Source organism: Schistocerca gregaria, chromosome 7 (assembly GCF_023897955.1).
Source record: "Schistocerca gregaria isolate iqSchGreg1 chromosome 7, iqSchGreg1.2, whole genome shotgun sequence".
Lineage (NCBI taxonomy): Eukaryota > Metazoa > Arthropoda > Insecta > Orthoptera > Acrididae > Schistocerca > Schistocerca gregaria.
The window spans coordinates 74,904,528-74,926,096 of NC_064926.1; positions in this window are offsets into that span (position 1 = coordinate 74,904,528).

Sequence of the window (21,569 nt, forward strand, 5' to 3'; positions counted from 1 at the left end):
CAAACATACTATAATAATTTCAGAAAAGTTGCATCATTTATTCAGCAGAAAGAGCTTCACAGAGTGAGCAACTCACAAGGGAACCTCCCCATCACACCCCCCTCAAATTTAGTTATAAGTTGGCACAGTGGATAGGTCGTGAAAAACTGAACACAGATCAATCGAGAAAACAGGAAGAAGTTGTGTCGAACTATGAAAAAAAATGAGCATAATATACAAACTGAGTAGTTCATGCGCACGATATGCAACATCAAGGAGGGTGTGAGCTAAGGAGCGCCGTGGTCCCGTGGTTAGCGTGAGCAGTTGCGAAACGAGAGGTCTTTGATTCAAGTCTTCCCTCGAGTGAAAAGTTTAAATTTTTACATAATCAACTTCGCTCTCCAAAATTCCAAGACGTGTTCAGATTTGCTTGGACATATGCAGGATTTGACGGTCTACACGCGGAAAAATTTGAAAACGTTAAAACATGTGTTTTGACAGAACTCAGGGAAAATTGTGCGACTGTGAAACTGTTGCATTCATTTGTTGCAGTTTATGTGACAAACTCCTATGTTTTCATCACTTTTTTGGGAGTCATTATCACATCCACAAGGAAACCTAAATCGGGCAAGGTAGATGAATTTTTTACCCATTCGCCCAGTGTACAAGTTAGGTGGGTCGACAACATATTCCTGTCATGTGACGCACATACCGTCAGCAGTGTCGTATAGAATATATCAGACGTGTTTTCCTGTGGAGGAATCGGTTGACCTATGGCCTTGAGATCAAGTGTTTTCGGTTCCCATTGGACAGGCACATCCTTTCGACTACTAATCGCACGGTTTTGCGGTGCGGTAGCAAAACACAGACACTAACTTATTTCATTGAACAGAGGCGTCAATGAACGAACGGGCAAATCATAACTTTGCGAAAATAAAGAAAATAAACTTTTCACTCGAGGGAAGACTTGAAACAAGGACCTCTCGTACCGCAGCTGCTCTAACCACGGGACCCCGGGGCTCCTGAGCTCACGCTATCCTTGATGTTATCTATCTTACGCATGGACTACTCAGTTTGTATATTTTGCTTATTTTTTTCATAGTTCCACGCAACTTCTTCCTGTTTTCTCGATTGATCTGTGTTCAGTTTTTCAAGGCCTATCCACTGTGCCAAGTTATAACTAAATCTGAGGGGGGGGGGGGGGGGCTGCGTCGGGGAGGTTCCCTTCTCAGTAACATGTCGGTCCATCTCTGCCCCCTGTGCAAGCAGTTGGCATTGATGGAGAGAGTTGATGGATGTCCTCCAGAGGGAATCGTTGCCGAGTTCTCTCTAATGGGCGTGTTAGATCGTCAAAATCTCGACCGTTGGAAGCCCCAGCCCCTAACTCATCGGAGCTTCGCAATTGGAGAGAGATCCGACGACCTTGATGGCCAAGGCAAGGCTTGGCGAGCACGGAGACAAGGTATCTTCAGCCTGGAATCTCACTGAGTAGATGTCTCCAGGGATGAGTCCCGCTTCGAAGTGAACCCCGAAGTGATACTAGCGAAGATGTGTCTGGAGACATCCCGGACAGTGGTGAGATACCAGACTGAATATTGCCCGCCGTATTGCCAGACTACAGGAACTCACATTCAGGGACGTCATTGCTTGTCACAGCAGAACCCGTTTAATTGTCAGCCGTGGCACCCTTACAAAACAAGTGTGTATCGACGATCTTCTATTCTCCGTTTTCTTGCCTCTCATGGGAAGCCATCCTGGGCTTAAATTTCCCGTCCGCACACAGCGAGAGTTTCCACCGCTTTCCTCCTGCTTGCCAAACCCTTCCTCGTCCAGTTAGGTAGTCGGATTTCCCCCAGCTGAGAACGTTTGGGACATTATGGACAGCCCCTCAAACCTGCTTGAGATGTTGATGATCTAACGTGCCAAATGGATAGTATTTGGCATGATAGCCCTCCAGAAGACATCCAACAAGTCTAAGAACTAATGTCAAGTCGAATAACTGCTTGCGTAATGGCCGAAGATTGGCTCAAGGCGTTATTGACCTGCTCAAGTTGTGAGGCTAGGCGCAAATTGAGAAGCGTATAGCACGTGTGACGTGACACGACACTACGGCGCGACACGCACGTGCCGCACGGGTGCAGCGCATATTGCGACGCGTACACCGTTCTTCGCACTCGGCGACAGCAACGCTCTGCGCTGACTGAACCGAAGCGCGCGCAACCTCTTATCTTTCTCAAACGATTTTACAGGAACTACCCTCTGAAAATATATGATTTTTGCCTCACTTGTAGCGTTATATGCCAGCTTCGTGACGAAGTGCCCATCACCTCGCTAATGACCATTCTTATTGTGATGTACTCATTTTAGTAAGACACTACACAAAACTCAAAAAGTTTGCAACCAAAATTAGGGGTCGCTATGATTTTGCGTTTGGTGCGTGTTACACCATTTGTTGCTGCGTATGAAATTCAGCTAACATGCTGAATTTTTGTTTAGACTTGGGAGGAGATCTCTATCTGCCTCCGATCTCGAGAAAATGGGTCCCATGTAGCGCGCTCACTTCCCATCTCACGCCCGCGAGAATGAAATACTCGCAACATCTCTCATATCTCCTAAACCGCTCGAGACATCGAAACGAAAGTTTGGCGAATGATAGCACACAAGGAGGAGAGTATTTTGCCAATTATTAAACGCACGGAACTTTCTTATCTATGGCGATATATCACTACTTATACTTCTTTTTTTTATTTATTTCACTCCATTGACTAATTTTTTAAGAGTTATCGACAGCTAGCGAAACAAGAGCTTTCTAGCATGAAAATAAACATGAAATTTCTTCTTTTATGTCACAGCAAACCGATACTATGAGGTTTTTCGTAAGCTATTGAGGACCTCCGTTTCAGAATTCTGTCTCAATAGCTGCTGTGAGATGAGTTTGGCAATTACATTGTGACCAAGGAAGTACAATTAAAGCAAGCACCAAGAGAAATCTTTCCTTTACTCATAAATGGCGATGGTTCTTCGAAAGAGAAAAGGTTAACAACTCACACAAAAATATATTGGCAATTCTGTTGCAATTTTCGTGGAATCCCCGTAACCCATCGTATTTTTTACACTGAGCGACTGGAATGGAATCTTACCAAACGATTTTATTCCTTCTCTTGATCTGAGCAGTATTAAAATAATGAGAAGCGTCCCTCCATGCGGAATGATAGGCACATGCCAGATACTGGTTGCTCACCAACGGCTTGCCAAACTGACAATGCGTGATCGCGAATAAAATAGTTGTTATTGAGAAAAATAAACAATAGATCTGTCGCACAACACAATGGTCAGTGTATCGTCAGCAGCGAAGGATAATGCGCGCGACAGGAATGCACAAGCTGGCCATGTGTGCCCTGTGAGATGGAGTTCGAAAAACATTGTCATGAAAATGGATCTGCCTTTCTCAGCAGCACATTTCCACAAATTAAATATATCTAATCATAACACTCTTTTAGGATATTCCTACTTTCGTAATAATACCGACCATTTTCTTCATTTGTGTAGCCTGTTGTTGTATAATAAGTTTATTAATGCTGATAATGTCCATGCAACAATTGAAATGCTTTTTCTCATCACGGCGAACCTATTAAAACATTGTTATTTGTGACTGCTTGTCGACTGTTTCTAGCTTGCAGTGGAAATATGTTGTTCACATGCATGTAGTACAGTGTGTCGTACTGCATTATTACATCCATATAAGAGAAATCACAGTGAAACTTCTATACTTCAGATCTTGGACGCTTTTTACCAGAAGCTCAAAGGGATCACACCTGTGGAGATTATCCATTTCTAAATTTTTGTAAAAGATCGTACAGATACTCTAGTTTACTAGGCAGCGAGAAGATAACCTTGTTTTACTTTCCTGCTCTGATTCGTAATAACGTGATTTTATAATATTCCTTGCTTCCTTATTCACTACCCTCTGCCCCTTCTTCGGATCTGAAAACATCGCGGAGGCATATGGTGCAATTCCAGCGGCCAATGGCTCATCAGTTACTGAAGTATACAATTTTCTTAACAGAAGAAAAACAAAACTATGCAGATATAAATAACAGGAAAGTATAACGTGCTAACGAAGAAAGCTGGAGCGTTTAAATGGCGAAAACGAAACACTGCCTAAAGGCAATAAAATTCAGTATACAGTAAGGCAAAATTTATCGTATGGGCAATATTACCACCGATCATATGCGCCGTTCCGATGTGAGCATATGGCCGGGTTACTTTTCCGCTCCCCGCCTCAAATTTCCCACGGTGCTAGCGAGGCAAGCGCGACGCGCGGCGCGAGAAACTGTGCCTCATCCACAACGCCGCGCGACCTGCCGCAGGCGCGTGTCGCGTCCCAGTCGCGTCGCGTCGCAATTTGCGCGGTCCCATTTGAACCTGTGATGTTACAAAAACGCGCGCTGCGCTGTGTCGCGCCACACGCGCTATACGCATCGTAATTTGCACCTAGCCTGAAGCTCTTTCTCCTGAATACATGATCCATTTTGTTGTGTTAGCAGAAGAGCTAACACCGTGTTACTAGAGGAGGCCGAAATGCACGTGTTTTAGCTCACGCAGGCTGGCGTGAGGAGGGAAGAACTATACCGACGTGAGGTCTGGAACATGACAACGAATGAGAATTCAGAAAGCGGACGTAATTAGTTTGATACTTAACTTTAATCCATTAATGATGAACGTCGCTCTTGACGATACATGATTCACAATATTTTCTGTTCAGAATACATTCTTGAAGAATATGGCGCCTTGCTAGGTCGTAGTAAATGACGCAGCTGAAGGCTATGCTAAACTGTCGTCTCTGCAAATGAGAGCGTATGTAGACAGTGAACCATCGCTAGCAAAGTCGGATGTACAACTGGGGCGAGTGCTAGGGAGTCTCTCTAGACTAGACCTGCCGTGTGGCGGCGCCCGGTCTGCAGTCACTGATAGTGGCGACACGCGGGTCCGACGTATACTAACGGACCGCGGCCGATTTAAAGGCTGACGGTGACAACACACATTTTATCTGAAATTGTAACAGTTACTTTATCTGTACATGCAAATGAAATCTGCCGATTTCTCTCCACCCAGATAATTCCTTCTTGTTACACCGCCTTATCCACGCCGTACGTCTTGTCTGAAGAAGTAGACATTAGCTACCTCCTTATTGATCGTTATCTAGATTAACTTTTATCGCGTCATCAATATTTCAAAACTGACACTCGTTACTGCGCTGTGTGGCGATGCTAGTGTGCTCAGCTAGTTAATGTTTGAGCCAGTCAATCAACTTGTTCCCCTCGTCGATTTTACTCTAAAGCAAGATAACAAGCCCTTCAGAATCACATCCTCACTGTGGTTTACCCAAACACGTCAGTTGGTAATGTTAGAGACCAATGAGGGATATCTGATACACAGCGCACTTGTAAGCTCGAGGCTGAGCAAGTGTGGTCGGCCTACTTTAAATCACTAATAAACAGAAGTACTTTTCTTTCAAGGGACCATCCTTTGATAAAACAGAAAAGCAAATCATCTTCCTCCTTTCTCACAAGAAATCGTTTCATCAAGTGCGAAATCTGACTCTTCTGAATCCTAATAGGAAAATAATTAGGCAGCGAAGACAAATAACGTTATTACTATTCACAACATTCTTGATACTAATATCGGTTACACAGAAACTCATAAAGATGAAAGACTGAGTCAAAATGTAAACGCTACTGATGCGCTACACGTATAGAAATGACTGCAGTTTCTGTAAGTCAAAAATTGTTTCGAAAAGAACGAATTTCTTTGGCGTTTTTATGTTACTAATATAAAATGAACCTATCTGCAACAATGTGAACGTTTCGTATTCTACTTACGTGTCTGTGTGTGTGTGTGTGTGTGTGTGTGTGTGTGTGTGTGTGTGTGTGTGTGCTTCAGTGAGTGAGTGAATGCGCGTTTGTGCGTGCGTGCTGTCTGAGTGTCATTCTCGAGTTATATTTCTGATAATAACACATCAAAACCTTTATGGTTTACACTTTAAACATAATTGTTTCTGGACTGATTTTAAATGTGTTTGAATACAAGATTGTTTACAATGTCTCAGAAAATAAATAAAACTATTTTTGTTTATGAGTTGTTTAGTATGAGTGTATGTACAGTGTTGATTTCAGCTGTTATTCATTTCTTTCGTTGAATGCAGACAAATTGAACTAATTTCAGTATCACTACGTGGTACGTCATTGCACTAGATATATATATCATATACTGTTATACTCCTCCCCCCATGAACCATGGACCTTGCCGTTGGTGGGGAGGCTTGCGTGCCTCAGCGATACAGATGGCCGTACTGTAGGTGCAACCACAACGGAGGGGTATCTGTTGAGAGGCCAGACAAACATGTGGTTTCTGAAGAGGGGCAGCAGCCTTTTCAGTAGTTGCAGGGGCAACAGTCTGGATGATTGACTGATCTGGCCTTGCAACATTAACCAAAACGGCCTTGCTGTGCTGGTACTGCGAACGGCTGAAAGCAACGGGAAACTACAGCCGTAATTTTTCCCGAGGACATGCAGCTTTACTGTATGTTTAAATGATGATGTCATCCTCTTGGGTAAAATATTCCGGAGGTAAAATAGTCCCCCATTCGGATCTCCGGGCGGGGACTACTCAGGAGGATGTCGTTATCAGGAGAAAGAAAACTGGCGTTCTACGGATCGGAGCGTGGAATGTCAGATCCCTTAATCGGGCAGGTAGGTTAGAAAATTTAAAAAGGGAAATGGATAGGTTAAAGTTAGATATAGTGGGAATTAGTGAAGTTCGGTGGCAGGAGGAACAAGACTTCTGGTCAGGTGACTACAGGGTTATAAACACAAAATCAAATAGGGGTAATGCAGGAGTAGGTTTAATAATGAATAGGAAAATAGGAATGCGGGTAAGCTACTACAAACAGCATAGTGAACGCATTATTGTGGCCAAGATACGAAGCCCACACCTACTACAGTAGTACAAGTTTATATGCCAACTAGCTCTGCAGATGATGAAGAAATTGAAGAAATGTACGATGAAATAAAAGAAATTATTCAGATAGTGAAGGGAGACGAAAATGTAATAGTAATGGGTGACTGGAATTCGAGTGTAGGAAAAGGGAGAGAAGGAAACATAGTAGGTGAATATGGATTGGGGCAAAGAAATGAAAGAGGAAGCCGCCTGGTAGAATTTTGCACAGAGCACAACTTAATCATAGCTAACACTTGGTTTAAGAATCATGAAAGAAGGTTGTATACGTGGAAGAACCCTGGAGATACAAAAAGGCATCAGATAGATTATATAATGGTAAGACAGAGATTTAGGAACCAGGTTTCAAGTTGTAAGACATTTCCAGGGGCAGATGTAGATTAAAACTGAAGAAACTGCAAAAATGTGAGAAATTAAGGAGATGGGACCTGGATAAACTGAAAGAACCAGAGGTTGTACAGAGTTTCAGGGAGAGCATAAGGGAACAATTGACAGGAATAGGGGAAAGAAATACAGTAGAAGAAGAATGGGTAGCGCTGAGGGATGTAGTAGTGAAGGCAGCAGAGGATAAAGTAGGTACAAAGACGAGGGCTGCTAGAAATCCTTGGGTAACAGAAGAAATATTGAATTTAATTGATGAAAGGAGAAAATATAAAAATGCAGTAAATGAAGCAGGCAAAAAGGAATACAAACGTCTCAAAAATGAGATCGACAGGAAGTGCAAAATGGCTAAACAGGGATGGCTAGAGGACAAATGTAAGGATGTAGAAGCTTATCTCACTAGGGGTAAGATAGATACTGCCTACAGGAAAATTAAAGAGACCTTTGGAGAGAAGAGAACCACGTGTATGAATATCAAGAGCTCAGATGGCAACCCAGTTCTAAGCAAAGAAGGGAAGGCAGAAAGGTGGAAGGAGTATATAGAAGGTTTATACAAGGGCGATGTACTTGAGGACAATATTATGGAAATAGAAGAGGATGTAGATGAAGACGAAATGGGAGATACGATACTGCGTGAAGAGTTTGACAGAGCGCTGAAAGACCTGAGTCGAAACAAGGCCCCCGGAGTAGACAACATTCCATTAGAACTACTGACGGCCTTGGGAGAGCCAGTCATGACAAAACTCTACCAGCTGGTGAGCAAGATGTATGAGACAGGCGAAATACCCTCAGACTTCAAAAAGAATATAATAATTCCAATCCCAAAGAAAGCAGGTGCTGACAGATGTGAAAATTACCGAACTATCAGTTTAATAAGCCACGGCTGCAAAATACTAACGCGAATTCTTTACAGACGAATGGAAAAACTGGTAGATGCAGACCTCGGGGAGGATCAGTTTGGATTCCGTCGAAATGTTGGAACACGTGAGGCAATACTGACCTTACGACTTATCTTAGAAGAAAGATTAAGAAAAGGCAAACCTACGTTTCTAGCATTTGTAGACTTAGAGAAAGCTTTTGACAATGTTGACTGGAATACTCTTTTTCAAATTCTAAAGGTGGCAGGGGTAAAATACAGGGAGCGAAAGGCTATTTATAATTTGTACAGAAACCAGATGGCAGTAATAAGAGTCGAGGGGCATGAAAGGGAAGCAGTGGTTGGGAAAGGAGTGAGACAGGGTTGTAGCCTCTCCCCGATGTTATTCAATCTGTATATTGAGCAAGCAGTAAAGGAAACAAAAGAAAAATTTGGAGTAGGTATTAAAATTCATGGAGACGAAGTAAAAACTTTGAGGTTCGCCGATGACATTGTAATTCTGTCAGAGACGGCAAAGGACTTGGAAGAGCAGTTGAACGGAATGGACAGTGTCTTGAAAGGAGGATATAAGATGAACATTAGCAAAAGCAAAACGAGGATAATGGAATGTAGTCAAATTAAATCGGGTGATGCTGAGGGAATTAGATTAGGAAATGAGACACTTGAAGTAGTAAAGGAGTTTTGCTATTTAGGAAGTAAAATAACTGATGATGGTCGAAGTAGAGAGGATATAAAATGTAGACTGGCAATGGCAAGGAAAGCGTTTCTGAAGAAGAGAAATTTGTTAACATCGAATATAGATTTATGTATCAGGAAGTCGTTTCTGAAAGTATTTGCTTGGAGTGTAGCCATGTATGGAAGTGAAACATGGACGATAACTAGTTTGGACAAGAAGAGAATAGAAGCTTTCGAAATGTGGTGCTACAGAAGAATACTGAAGATAAGGTGGATAGATCACGTAACTAATGAGGAGGTATTGAATAGGATTGGGGAGAACAGAAGTTTGTGGCACAACTTGACTAGAAGAAGGGATCGGTTGGTAGGACATGTTTTGAGGCATCAAGGGATCACAAATTTAGCATTGGAGGGCAGCGTGGAGGGTAAAAATCGTAGAGGAAGACCGAGAGATGCGTACACTAAGCAGATTCAGAAGGATGTAGGTTGCAGTAGGTACTGGGAGATGAAGCAGCTTGCACAGGATAGAGTAGCATGGAGAGCTGCATCAAACCAGTCTCAGGACTGAAGACAACAACAACAACAACTGTTATACTTCAAACCTTTTTCACTAAGTGCTCACAGAACTTCGTCCTTTTCCGAAACAATCCGTGTTATCGCAATTTTACGTATAAAATCCATTTCCCTGTTTCCTTGCTGCTCCTAAACAAATAATACCCATAAGTTTATACACTGAACTCCGACCTGGCTAAAATTAATGCATGTACAACACTATAAACAAGATTGTAATCTTAAACTACATCACATGAAATCCAAGTTTAAAACAAAATTCAATGTCCTATTCCACGGACTAACTTCGTTCTTCCACATGCTCAGTCACAGCATACGCAAATGGCTGAAAACAACAATAGTGATTTTATGTTCTTTTTTTTTCGGGCTACAGGTAAGTGTCTAGTAGATGGCTCCTGCTACTCTAGTACTAACAAGTGATATGCCCAATCTTCACTGTGCAATGTACATTGAAGAGCCAAAGAAACTGACTAATATCGTGCAGGGCCCCCTTGAGCACGCAGAAGTGCCGCAACACGACGCGGCATGGACTCGACTATTGCCTGAAGTAGTGCTGGAGGGAACTGAGACCATGAATCCTTTAGGGCTGTCCATGAATCCGTAAGAGTACGAGGGGGTGGAGATCCCTTCTGAACAGTACGTTGTAGGGCATCCCAGATATGCTCAATATCGTTCGTGTCCGGGGAGTTCGGTGCCAGCGGAAGTGTTTAAACCCAGAAGAGTGTCCCTAAAGCCACTCTGTGGCAATACTGGACGTGTGGGGTGTCACATTGTCCTGCTGGAAGTGCCATGTGTATAGGAATGCTCAATGGACATGAATGGATGAAGGTGAACAGACAGGATTCTTCCGTACTTGTCACCCGTCAGAGTCGTATCCAGACATATCAGGGATCACATATCACTCAAACTGCATACGCCCCACACCATTACAGAGCCTCGACCAGCTTGAACAGTCCCCAGCTGACATGCAGGGTCCATGGGTTCATCAGGTTGTCTCGATACCCGTACACATCCTTCAGTACGGTACAATTTGAAACGAGACTCGTCCGACCAGGCAACATGTTCCAGTAATCAACAGTCCAATGTCCGTGTTGACGGGCCCATGCGAGAGGTAAAGCTTTGTGTCACACAGTCATCAAGGGTACACGAGTGGGCCTTCGGCTCCGAAAAGCCACATCGATAATTGTTTCGTTGAATGGTTCGCACTCTGACACTTGTTGAAGACCCAGCATTGAAATCTGCAGCAATTTGCAGAAGGGTTGCACTTCTGTCAGGTTAACGATTCTCTTCAGTCATTGTTGGTCCGTTTCTTGTAGGATCTTTTTCGAGTCGCAGAGACGTCGGAGATATGATGTTCCACCGGATTCCTGATATTCACGGTACATTCGTGAAATTGTCGTACGGAAAATTCCCCACTTAATCGCTACTCTGGAGATGCTGTGTCCTATCGCTCGTGCGCCCACTCTAACACAACGTTCGAACTCACTTACATCTTGATAACCTGCCATTGTAGCAGCAGTAACCGATCTAAAAACTGTGCCAGACACTTGTCTCACATAGGCTTTTCCGACCGCAGTGCCGTATTTTGCCTGTTTACCTGTATTTGAATACGCATGCATACACCAGTTTCTTTGGCTCTTCAGTGTATAAGAGGGCAAATTATAAAGGCCGATCAAAAAGTTTTCGTTCGAAAACTAACTAACCGCTGACATACATGTCGGTGCTTGTATACCCGCAACGTAGTCGCTCTAGGTAGTGTATACGCTACAGCTACGCCCGAAGACGGAAACGTTTTGATCGTTCCTTATACACCGTTTCATGAAGTGCTATGTAGGAGTTATATCCTGTCAAAATTATTCTCTAACAAAGCAGGACACTGACCAGCTTTCAACCACTTGTACAACACGCTGTCTTAGATATGGGAAGCTAACACTGTTCACCGTGTCACACGTATAGAAAATTCACCAAATAATCGACACGAATAGTTGTCCTAATACGAATAGTATTTTTTGCTGTCAATTGAAACAGCGCACCACAATATGTTTACGTCAACTTTACGGTCAAAGCTGAATATCGAGTTGGAACGTGGTACTGACTATAACATAAGAGATGATTTATGCGCCTAAACATTAGCGCGAAGTGTTTGTGGTTAGGAATACCCGCCTGCCGAGCAGGGGACTAAAGAACACTGTTGTACCGCGTGGAAAAAAATCTCTGTGCCCCATGGGATATAGCATTAGCACGAATTTCATGATCCGCGAAATAGCAGATTTGACGTTCTCTCATTCATTCATTCAGTCTTCGTGTTCTACGTACCACATCAGAAAGGATGTGGAGTGAGTCAACGTATTCGTTAGTAGAGGACAACCAAATTATACAAACTTAAGTTGTGTGTTGCATTAACTACATAAAATCAACCGCTGTACCAGTTAGCAATGTTTGTATTTACGCCAGCTATATTTAAGCTAGTAAATTAGAAACTGAAGCTGCTAGTTTGAAGAAAACAGTTGCAACCGCAGTTACATTACCTGTTGTATGTCTACAATCGCACCTTAATATTTGCTTGATTAGACTGCCATTTAAAATGGACTCCGTGGCCTGCGTCAAGGAGCCACGACAAAGCCGACCAGCCACAGTGACGTCCTCCCCCATATAGCGTCATGTGGGGTTTACTACGCCACACTGCCAGTTCTTTTGCAGCTTTTCTCATATTGAACAAGCAGCTTCTCGCTCAAGTATCTCCTCAATAGGCCTCAATAAGATGATAGTGCACCCAGTTCCAGCCCTTCCACCAAAGATAAATCCCTGGCAGTACCGCGGATTTATCGCGGTTGCTGTAGACTGGTCAGTTACGGAGGCGGACACTTCGTCTCGTAGCTAACGGATACTTTCAGTTACTGAATCTACAGGATGATTCCATCGTGATGTTACAAATTTCAAGGATGACGGACAAGAGTAAATGTATAAAACTGTGTAAAGGTGCCCTGATCCCGAAACGACCGAATCGTAAAATGTAAACGAAGACCGTTCTGATACATCTGACAATGCTACTGTTTTTGCTAAGATTTCACGGAAGACAACTTTTAGAGGCGTTAATATGGACCAAAACAAGGATAGAATGTCTAGTAAACGCGTGATCTGAAATGCATACCTCAAGAGTTATGAGCATTCCACTACAATCCAACATGTATCTTGTGCTAAGGAAGTGCCCATACCTCTTACGGTATATGCATTTTAGAGTCTTTATGTACTGGACTATTTTTTCTTGTTTTGGTCCATACTGCCTTCTCTAAAAATGTGGAAATCAGAGAGCTTTCAGTAGAAGAGATATGTTTCTCAGTGTCGAAGGTGAACAAGTTCTCATAATAGACTTAACGTATGCACTTTAGAGCCCACACTTACAGGACATTTTTTTCTTAGTTTGACCCACATGAATATCTCTTAAAGTTGACTACTCTACAATCTGAACAACGATAGTACTGGAACATGAATTCTGATGTCCAGTTTCTGCGTTATTTGGCCCACTGAGGATGTGCAACATATGACGTGCTGCGACCAACGGCCTTTTGCGATTTACTCATCTGCGAAATTGCATGGTATCCAAATATCTTCACTATGTTCACTCAGACACTGGTTAAGACTGCCCTGTGTTCATTTCAAGTAGTAATTCTTGTCGGTATTGTGAGTGATTGCCATTCACAAGGCGTGACACTCATATCCGTTCACTGTCGGCTAGGCTCTTTTACGATCACTGCTCTTAATCTTTGTGGAACACCATTCGTTGTAGAAACCTTGTACAGTCTATGTTGATACATCAACAAATCCAGCAATCATTTATATGGTGGCTACGAACACGTCCAAACTCGACAGCTTCTTTCGGCCATTCTGCCACGTCGCCTAAAATGGTTCAAATGGCTCTGAGCACTATGGGACTTAACAGCTGAGATCATCAGTCCCATAGAACTTAGAACTACTTAAACCTAACTAACCTAAGGACATCACACACATCCATGCCCGAGGCAGGATTCGAACCTGCGACAGTAGCAGTCACGCGGTTCCGGACTGCAGCGCCTAGAACCGCGTGGCCAGTGAGGTCGCCGCGCGGTTCAAGACTGAAGCGCCTAGGACCGCTCGGCCACAACGGCCCACGTCGCCTTGTGGAGCCGTCTTACTGGGCTGGGCCCATTCAACCGACTGTCACACACACGTCACTTCACTGCCCCTCTAGAGGAGCGCAAGGTTCCAAATGATTGGAAAGGAGCACAGGTAGTTCCAGTTTACAAGAAGGGTCGTCGAGCAGATGCGCAAAACTATACGCCTATATCTCTGACATCTATCTGTTGTAGTAGTTTAGAACGTTTTTTGCTCACGTATCATGACATTTCTGGAAACCCAGAAACTACTCTATAGGAATCAACATGGATTCCGGAAACAACGATAGTGTGAGACCCAACTCGCTTTATTTGTTCATGAGACCCAGAAAATATTAGATACAGGCTCCCAGGTAGATGCCATTTCCGTTGACTTCCGGAAGGCGTTCGATACAGTTCCGCACTGTCGCCTGATAAACAAAGTAAGAGCCTACGGAATATCAGACCAGCTGTGTGGCTGGATTGAAGAGTTATTAGCAAACAGGACACAGAATGTTGTTCTCAACGGAGAGACGTCTACAGATGTTAAAGTAATCTCTGGCGTGCCACAGGGGAGTGTTATGGGACCATTGCTTTTCACAATATATATACATGATCTAGTATATAGTGCTTTTCGCGGATGATGCTGTAGTATACAGAGAAGTTTCAGCATTAGAAAATTGCAGCGAAATGCAGGAAGATCTTCAGCGGATTGGCACTTGGTGCAGGGAGTGGCAACTGACCCTTAACATGGACAAATGTAATGTATTGCGAATACATAGAAAGAAGGATCCTTTATTGTATGATTATATGATAGCGGAACAAACATTGGTAGCAGTTACTTCTGTAAAATATCTGGGAGTATGCGTAAGGAACAATTTGAAGTGCAATGATGATATGAAATTTTTGGTTAGGCGGGTGCCAGGTTGAGATTCATTGGGAGAGTCCATAGAAAATGTAGTCCATCAACAATGGAGGTGGCTTACAAAACACTCGTTCCAGCTATACTTGAGTATTGCTCATCAGTGTGGGATCCGTAGCAGGCCGGCTTAACAGAGGAGATAGAGAATGTCCAAAGAAGAGCGGCGCGTTTCGTCACAGGGTTATTTGTTAAGCGTCATAGCGTTACAGAGATGTTTAGCAAACTCAAGTAGCAGACTCTGCAAGAGAAGCGCTCTGCATCGCGGTTTAGCTTGCTGTCCAGGTTTCGAGAGGGTGCTTTTCTGGATGAGGTATCGAATATATTACTTCCCCCTGCTTATACCTCCCAAGGAGATCACGAATGTAAAATTAGAGAGATTCGAGCGAGCACACAGGCTTTCCGGCAGTCGCTCTTCCCGCGAACCATACGCGAGTGGAACAGGAAAGGGAGGTAATGACAGTGGCACATAAAGTGCCCTCCGCCACACACCGTTGGGTGGCTTGCGGAGTATAAATGTAGATGTAGATGTAGAAATACATCATAGGATGAGATTCACATGACCACCTGATTTTAAATCTACACAATCTACAGCATTCCACAGTGACAAAGGTGCTCTTTTAAGGGGCTTACACACAAACCTCCGAATGGCAGACACTCCGTTCGGTACAAAACGTTGTATGTCGATAGAGTATCAACAAAGCACCGATTTAGTTCGTGCTGTCTGCTGCCGTCCGGTGGAACATGCGTAAACGGTTATTAAAAGTAACAACAGAATTACGGAGCAGAGGAAAAGCATAGCTGTGAGCGAAAGAGTTGAAAATCTCTCATAGGTAAGCCTGTAGAGCGTGAGGTCGTCATTCCAAAGACCCCGCGTTCAAACCCTCAGAATTGCATTGCGCGTCGAGCGAGCAGGTCGTAGTTAACTTCCGCCTGTGCCGCAGCGCCGCTTGTGTCGAAGCTACTCAATCTTGTTGGTATATCGGCCGGAGTCACATCCTAGTTGCGTAGTGGACTTTGTTGTCGTTTTCCTCTTGCCGGCGGTGTTTTCTGCCCGTGCCATGGTGTCTGTCGAGTCTCCAAACTCTGTTCCTCGTCGAGCTACTGTTCGTTTCAGTTTTGACAAGAGTACGCGTCGTGTTCAGCCAGGCTCTTTAGAAATTCACGATTGGTTGGCTGTTGTTATCCGTGGTACACGTGATCAGGTAGATACTGCTTACTTGGATTATGATTTGTATGCGTTCTTGGTGAAGTTTTATGATCTCGTTCAAGTAGAACGGCTTCTCTCTCGGGTTGGTTCTAAAGTGTTGTTTACACATCGAGATGGTTCCGTTGGTCGTCCTCCTTGAAAATGCGGCACTCGAATAGACTCAGAGTTTATAACCTTCCTCCTGAAGTGGACAATTCATTTCTTAAAACAGCGTTGCTTCCGTTTGGAGTCATACGGCATATCCGATGGGACGCTCCCAGTGTTATAATGGTATCCGGACTGTGTACATGTGCGTTAAAAAGAATATCCCTTCCCACTTCGGCGGCCGCCCTAGCGGTTCTAGGCGCTACAGTCTAGAACCGCGCGACCGCTACGGTCGCAGGTTCGAATCCTGCCTCGGGCATGGATGTGTGTGATGTCCTTAGGTTAGTTAGATTTAAGTAGTTCTTAGTTCTAGGGGACTGATGACCTTAGTTGTTAAGTCCCATAGTGCTCAGAGCCATTTGAACCATTTTTCAACCTTCTCACTTAACTGTTTGTTGGCAACGGCGTTGCCGCAGTAGATACACCGGTTCCCATGAGATCACCGAAGTTAAGCGCTGTCGGGCGTGGTCGGAACTTGGCTGGGTGACCATCCAGGCCGCCATGCGCTGCTGCCATTTTTCGGGGTGCACTCAGCCTCGTGATGCCAATTGGAAGCTACTCGATCGAATAGTAGCGGCTTCGGTCAAGAGTACCATCTTACGACCGGGAGAGAGGTGTGCTGACCCCACGCCCCTCCTCTCCGCATCCTCCACCGAGGATGACACGGCGGTCGGACGGTACCGGTAGGCCACACGTGGCTTGAAGACGGAGTGCTTACTTAACTGTTTGTGGTTACCGGATTCATGTTACGTATACAGCGCAAGAAGGAACCTGTTTTCTTTGTAACGAAAGTCGTCATCTCAGATCCGATTGTCCGCGCCGTACTGCTGTTCTGACGTCGTCTTATGAAAAACGTCTTCCTTTAACGTTAGCAGACATAATGTCTTAGCAGCTTTAAGCGATGTTGGCGCAACATTGACCCCCTACTCCTTGCGAATTTCCACCATGCGGCCTCTGTCCATGAGGGATCGACGGTTCCTGCAGCGCAAGTCTAACGCCGGCGGACTGAGGACGATACAGATTTCGAGAGCGCCCCTCTGCAGTCTCGTTCTTTTGATACGGCGTTGACAGAGGGTGCACCTTATGGTGATAATGAGTTGTCTACTGACGTTAATTGTGATTCCATTATTACCAGAGATGATGTAGCTGCTTCCGTTGATGTTGAAATGTGTGTTGTATCTGCGTCCCTCACTTCACCTCTACACGCGACGGTTCCCGTGAGCTCAGATGTTGTTGTTTTTGGAGGAGGAGACCAGACAGCGAGGTCATCGGTGTCAGCGGATTAGGGAAGTACGGGGAAGGAAGTCGGCCGCGCCCTTTCAAAGGAAGCATCCCGGCATTTGCCTGGAGTGATTTAGGGAAATCACGGAAAACCTAAATCAGGATGGCCGGATGCGGGATTGAACCGTCGTCCTCCTGAATGCGAGTCCAGTGTGCTAGCCACTGCGCTACCTCTCTCGGTCCCGTGAGTTCAGATGTTCCCACAGAGACGTTGCTGCTGGCTGGTCTTTACAGTGTTCCAGTGAAATACCACCCCTCCTCCATGCTAAGACGGTGGGGCAACCGGGTTCTACAAGTTCTCATCCTGATGATCAGGTGATGCAATCCGGCACAGCATTATCTTTCTCTTCTGTACCTGATGTTGCTGTAAATCGTTCTGAGTTGTGCTCTCCGATTACCGATGAGTGCAGTGGCGATGGCTCCTCTATCAAATTGGAGCTTGACGTGCCCTCAACCCTTCCACATCGAGAGTATATGTCTTCACGGAGTGGTGTGAAACAGCGTTTTCAACCTGTACGTGCACCAGAGCGTCATAAAAACGAGAATTCCTCGGCTCCCGATGGAGACGATTAGAGAAATACCTTCTTTCCACCGTCTCCGGACGTTCAGGAGAGAAGGGCGTGATGCATGCATTTTTCTTAGTGTTGTTTCATTGCTCTTACATGTGATAACGGAAGCAGGCATATACATTTCTCACCCTCAATGTCAATAGGATATGTTTCCAATTACGGCTTGCTGCGTTACGCCAGTTTATTTACGATTCCCAAGCTGATATCGTGTGTTTACAAGAGGTATCATTTGATGTGTTTTTTCTTCCTGGGTACTCTTTGTTTTACAGTGTCGCTCCTGAAACTTCTATCGGTATGGCTTTGCTTTATCGAGATGTAACGTTAGATGACGGCCGCGGTGTAGGCTGTAGTCTTTATGACCTCACCTTAATTTTTCTTTACGCTCCGTATAGATTCGGTCGTTCACCCGACCACGCGCGGTTTTATAAGGAGGAAGTTGTTTATTTACTCCGACGGAACCCGCGCAAGTATTTGTTGAGGGGCGATTTTAACTGCGTAGATCAGATCCCCAATTATACATATTGTCGTGAACTTTGATATGGTGACGTCTTTGCATCTCTGAGATGCTTTGGTTTTCAGATACCCTACATTGGTGCAGCTTACGTTTCTTACAGCCACTTCAAGTAGCCGACTGGACCGCTTCTATTTATCTGTCCCCGTCTGTAGTCAGCTTATATCGATTGACGTAATTCCTGCCAGTTTCACTGATCACTGTGCTGTTTCAGTGACTTTTAACCACATCCCGCAGAGGGTCCATCTTTCGCACCCTTTATGGAAGCTAAACACTTAACATCTCACGGACCCGTCTCTGGAAGGCATCATCGCAGACGTATGGCGGCGGACAATCCAATCCCAGGCGCGTTACCCCACAATTTTAGAATGGTGGGTTACCTTTGCTAACTTCATTAAAGCACTTTAAGGCTGAAAAAAGCGGATAAAATAAGACGAACTAGAGAACTTCTTTCTTCTGACCCTCGTGATCTTTATGATAATGCTCGTGATGCCCCCTTGAGAGTCGTGTTGAAGGCAAAACTTCTACAACTGAAGCGTAGGCAAATGAATGATGTCGGATTTCGTTTCCAGCCTCGTTAAATCGTACAGGATCAGTTGGCCTCTCTCTATCATCTTCTTCAGCTTCATAAGCGATCTCAAAGGACGTGTCTTACTACTATTCGTTCTCTAGATATCTGATATCGTGCGAGAACTTTACCAGCACTTTTCCGAACTTTATACTGAAGTGGATTCAGATGGTCCACCGTCTGTTGATTTTACCTCCCTCGTTCATAGTGTTGTTACGCCAGCTCTTCAGGAAGAGTTTTCCTCTGTATCCCATCGCGATGATACACTTGATATTGTGGCTCGTTCTCCCTCCAACAAATCTCCTGGCTTCGATGGCCTTCCCAAAGAATTTTATATTCGATTTTGGCCCCTGGTAGGAGATACGATAACTTGTATGGTGAATGAAGTATTCCACGGAGGCCTTCTCCCTCCCAGGGTTGCTAAAATTGTCCTGATTCCCAAAAAGCAGGGACGTTTGCGTGTGGATCTGTTACGCCGGATAACCCTCTTCAACAATGGTTATAAAATATTGGCGCGAACGGTAAATAGCAGACTATCGGTGCTGTTGGCTACCATCATCGCGAGTCATCAAAGTTGTCTTCCGCGTACTCTTCTGACTCTCGTTGCTGAATGTCGTGATCTCATTCCCGTGCCAAGCGCTTTGCTTTTCATTGATTTTCACCAAGCGTTCGACAGCGTTTATCATGGATTTATTATGTAAGTAATGACGACTGTTGGTTTTAACGATGCTGCACGACGGCTGTTTAGCTTTCTAATTACTGGTATTCGGGCGTCCATTGACGTAAATGCCCGTCTTACTTCCCACATAGTGGTGTGTCAGGGTGTCCGTCAACGGAGTCCATTATCTATATCGCTCTACGTTCTGTTTCTGGAACTATTACTGCGATCTATAGTTGCTCGTTTGGGTGGATGGTTGCTGTTGGGAGAAAGGTTTACTGTTCGCTGATGACGTTATGGTACTTCTTCGTACCCATGATGATACACCACTGCTGAAGAAAGTTTTGGATGCATTTTGTCGTCTTACGGGAGCGCGGGTTAATGACCAGAAATGTCGCTTACTGAGTCTGCGAGGATTTGACGCTGTTGAAATTCCATTGACTTTGAAGGTCACTCGATATCGATCCTTAGGTGCCATAATTGACAGTTGTCCTCTAAAGATGGCTACGATAAACTGGAAGTCTGTTCACGGATAAGATTCAGGGAAAAAGCTTTGAACACGAGCGTCGCTCTCTCTCAGTTCTTCATAAGATCCGGGCCATGGAAACGTGTTTGTTAAGTAAGGCTTATTTCATTGCACAAATCTTTCCATTTCCTGCGATAATTTACCGCAAGTTGCAAAGTTTAACTGACAGGTTTATGTGGCGCCACTCTATATTTCGCATGCGTTATGGGGTCATGGCGCGGCCCCGTCTGCTGGGAAGGTGGGCATCCCTGACATTCGAGTTAAGGCTCCTGTCTTACCCATCCGTCGCGCCGTTTTAACATGTCTACGCGTCCCCCAGTCATTTACAGCTCGCCTTCATGACTGTATCGGACTGGCGAGTTTAACACCTCCAGTAGATGTTGGTAGGATTAGTTATAAACTAAGGCACGTTAAGGAACTTCTTGAAGTCAGTTATTTAGAAGTAAATATCATTTCCCAAGCGAATCTCTCTCTAAAAATTCTGTTATGCCGCTGGAAAATTCCTCATAGTGTTCCCTCTGTGGAAGCCCGGTCGCCAGAAAGTAATTGGAAGATTGTTTGGTGTAACATTAGACTCCCGATTTTCCCGATGTGAGTGGCGTCCTCGTGGTACCAAGTTGTTCATGATGTTGAACCTACTAAAGTGCGACTTTTTCTTATTGGCCTCAGTGTAACGGATCGCTGCATTCGTTCGCATGAAACTGATACATTATATCATCGGTTGATCTCCTGCGGTCATGACCATTGGAGACGGCTTCGTCGACAACTAACTTTTCTTCTCAGGACGTCGGAGGCGGCTATCTCGGGGGAGATTCTCGTGCGTCCCGATTCAACCTTCTTTCCCCGATCGAAGAACAAGGCCATCATGTAGCTTGTTGGAGATTATGTCCACTACGTGATGGTGAGTGGATATGACCCAGATCCGAGTGCCTTTCCCCAATATATGGCCACGGCCCATTGGATGTGGCTCGGGATGCCACCTTATCGAGAACTTTTTTCTAATATGCTATGTCTCGCTTTTCATCGATAAGGAGTTGGATGAGTTGAAATCCCCCTTTTTTTGTGGACACTCTTGTGTGAATTTAAACGTTACACGATGTAGAAGTGACGGAGGAAAAAAGGTGTGGGCACGTTAAAATTAAGGTCATATTCCGTTACGTACGTTTTTCTGATTTAAACCTTTTGTTTTTGTCGAAATGACTTCTTTTGTTTTAGTTTTAATTGATTGTCTTAAATAAGTTCTTTGGAGGGCGAATACAAAACACAAAAATACAAAAAACCTGGGAAATCGGTGGATCGCTGGGTAGAATCTCGCTCACATTTATTTATTTATATTGTTTCAACATTCGTCGAATTGTTTTGTAAAAAAACCGTTGCTGACAATTTCTTTTACATTTTATGCGTGAAACTGTCATATGGGATAACATTTTCCTATAGTGCTCAGAGCCATTCGAACCATTTTATACGGGATTGGAATAATAGAGAATTGTGAACGTGGTTCGATGAATCCTTTGCCAGGCACTTAATTAGTTTCTTCTACACAGGTGCAGCGGA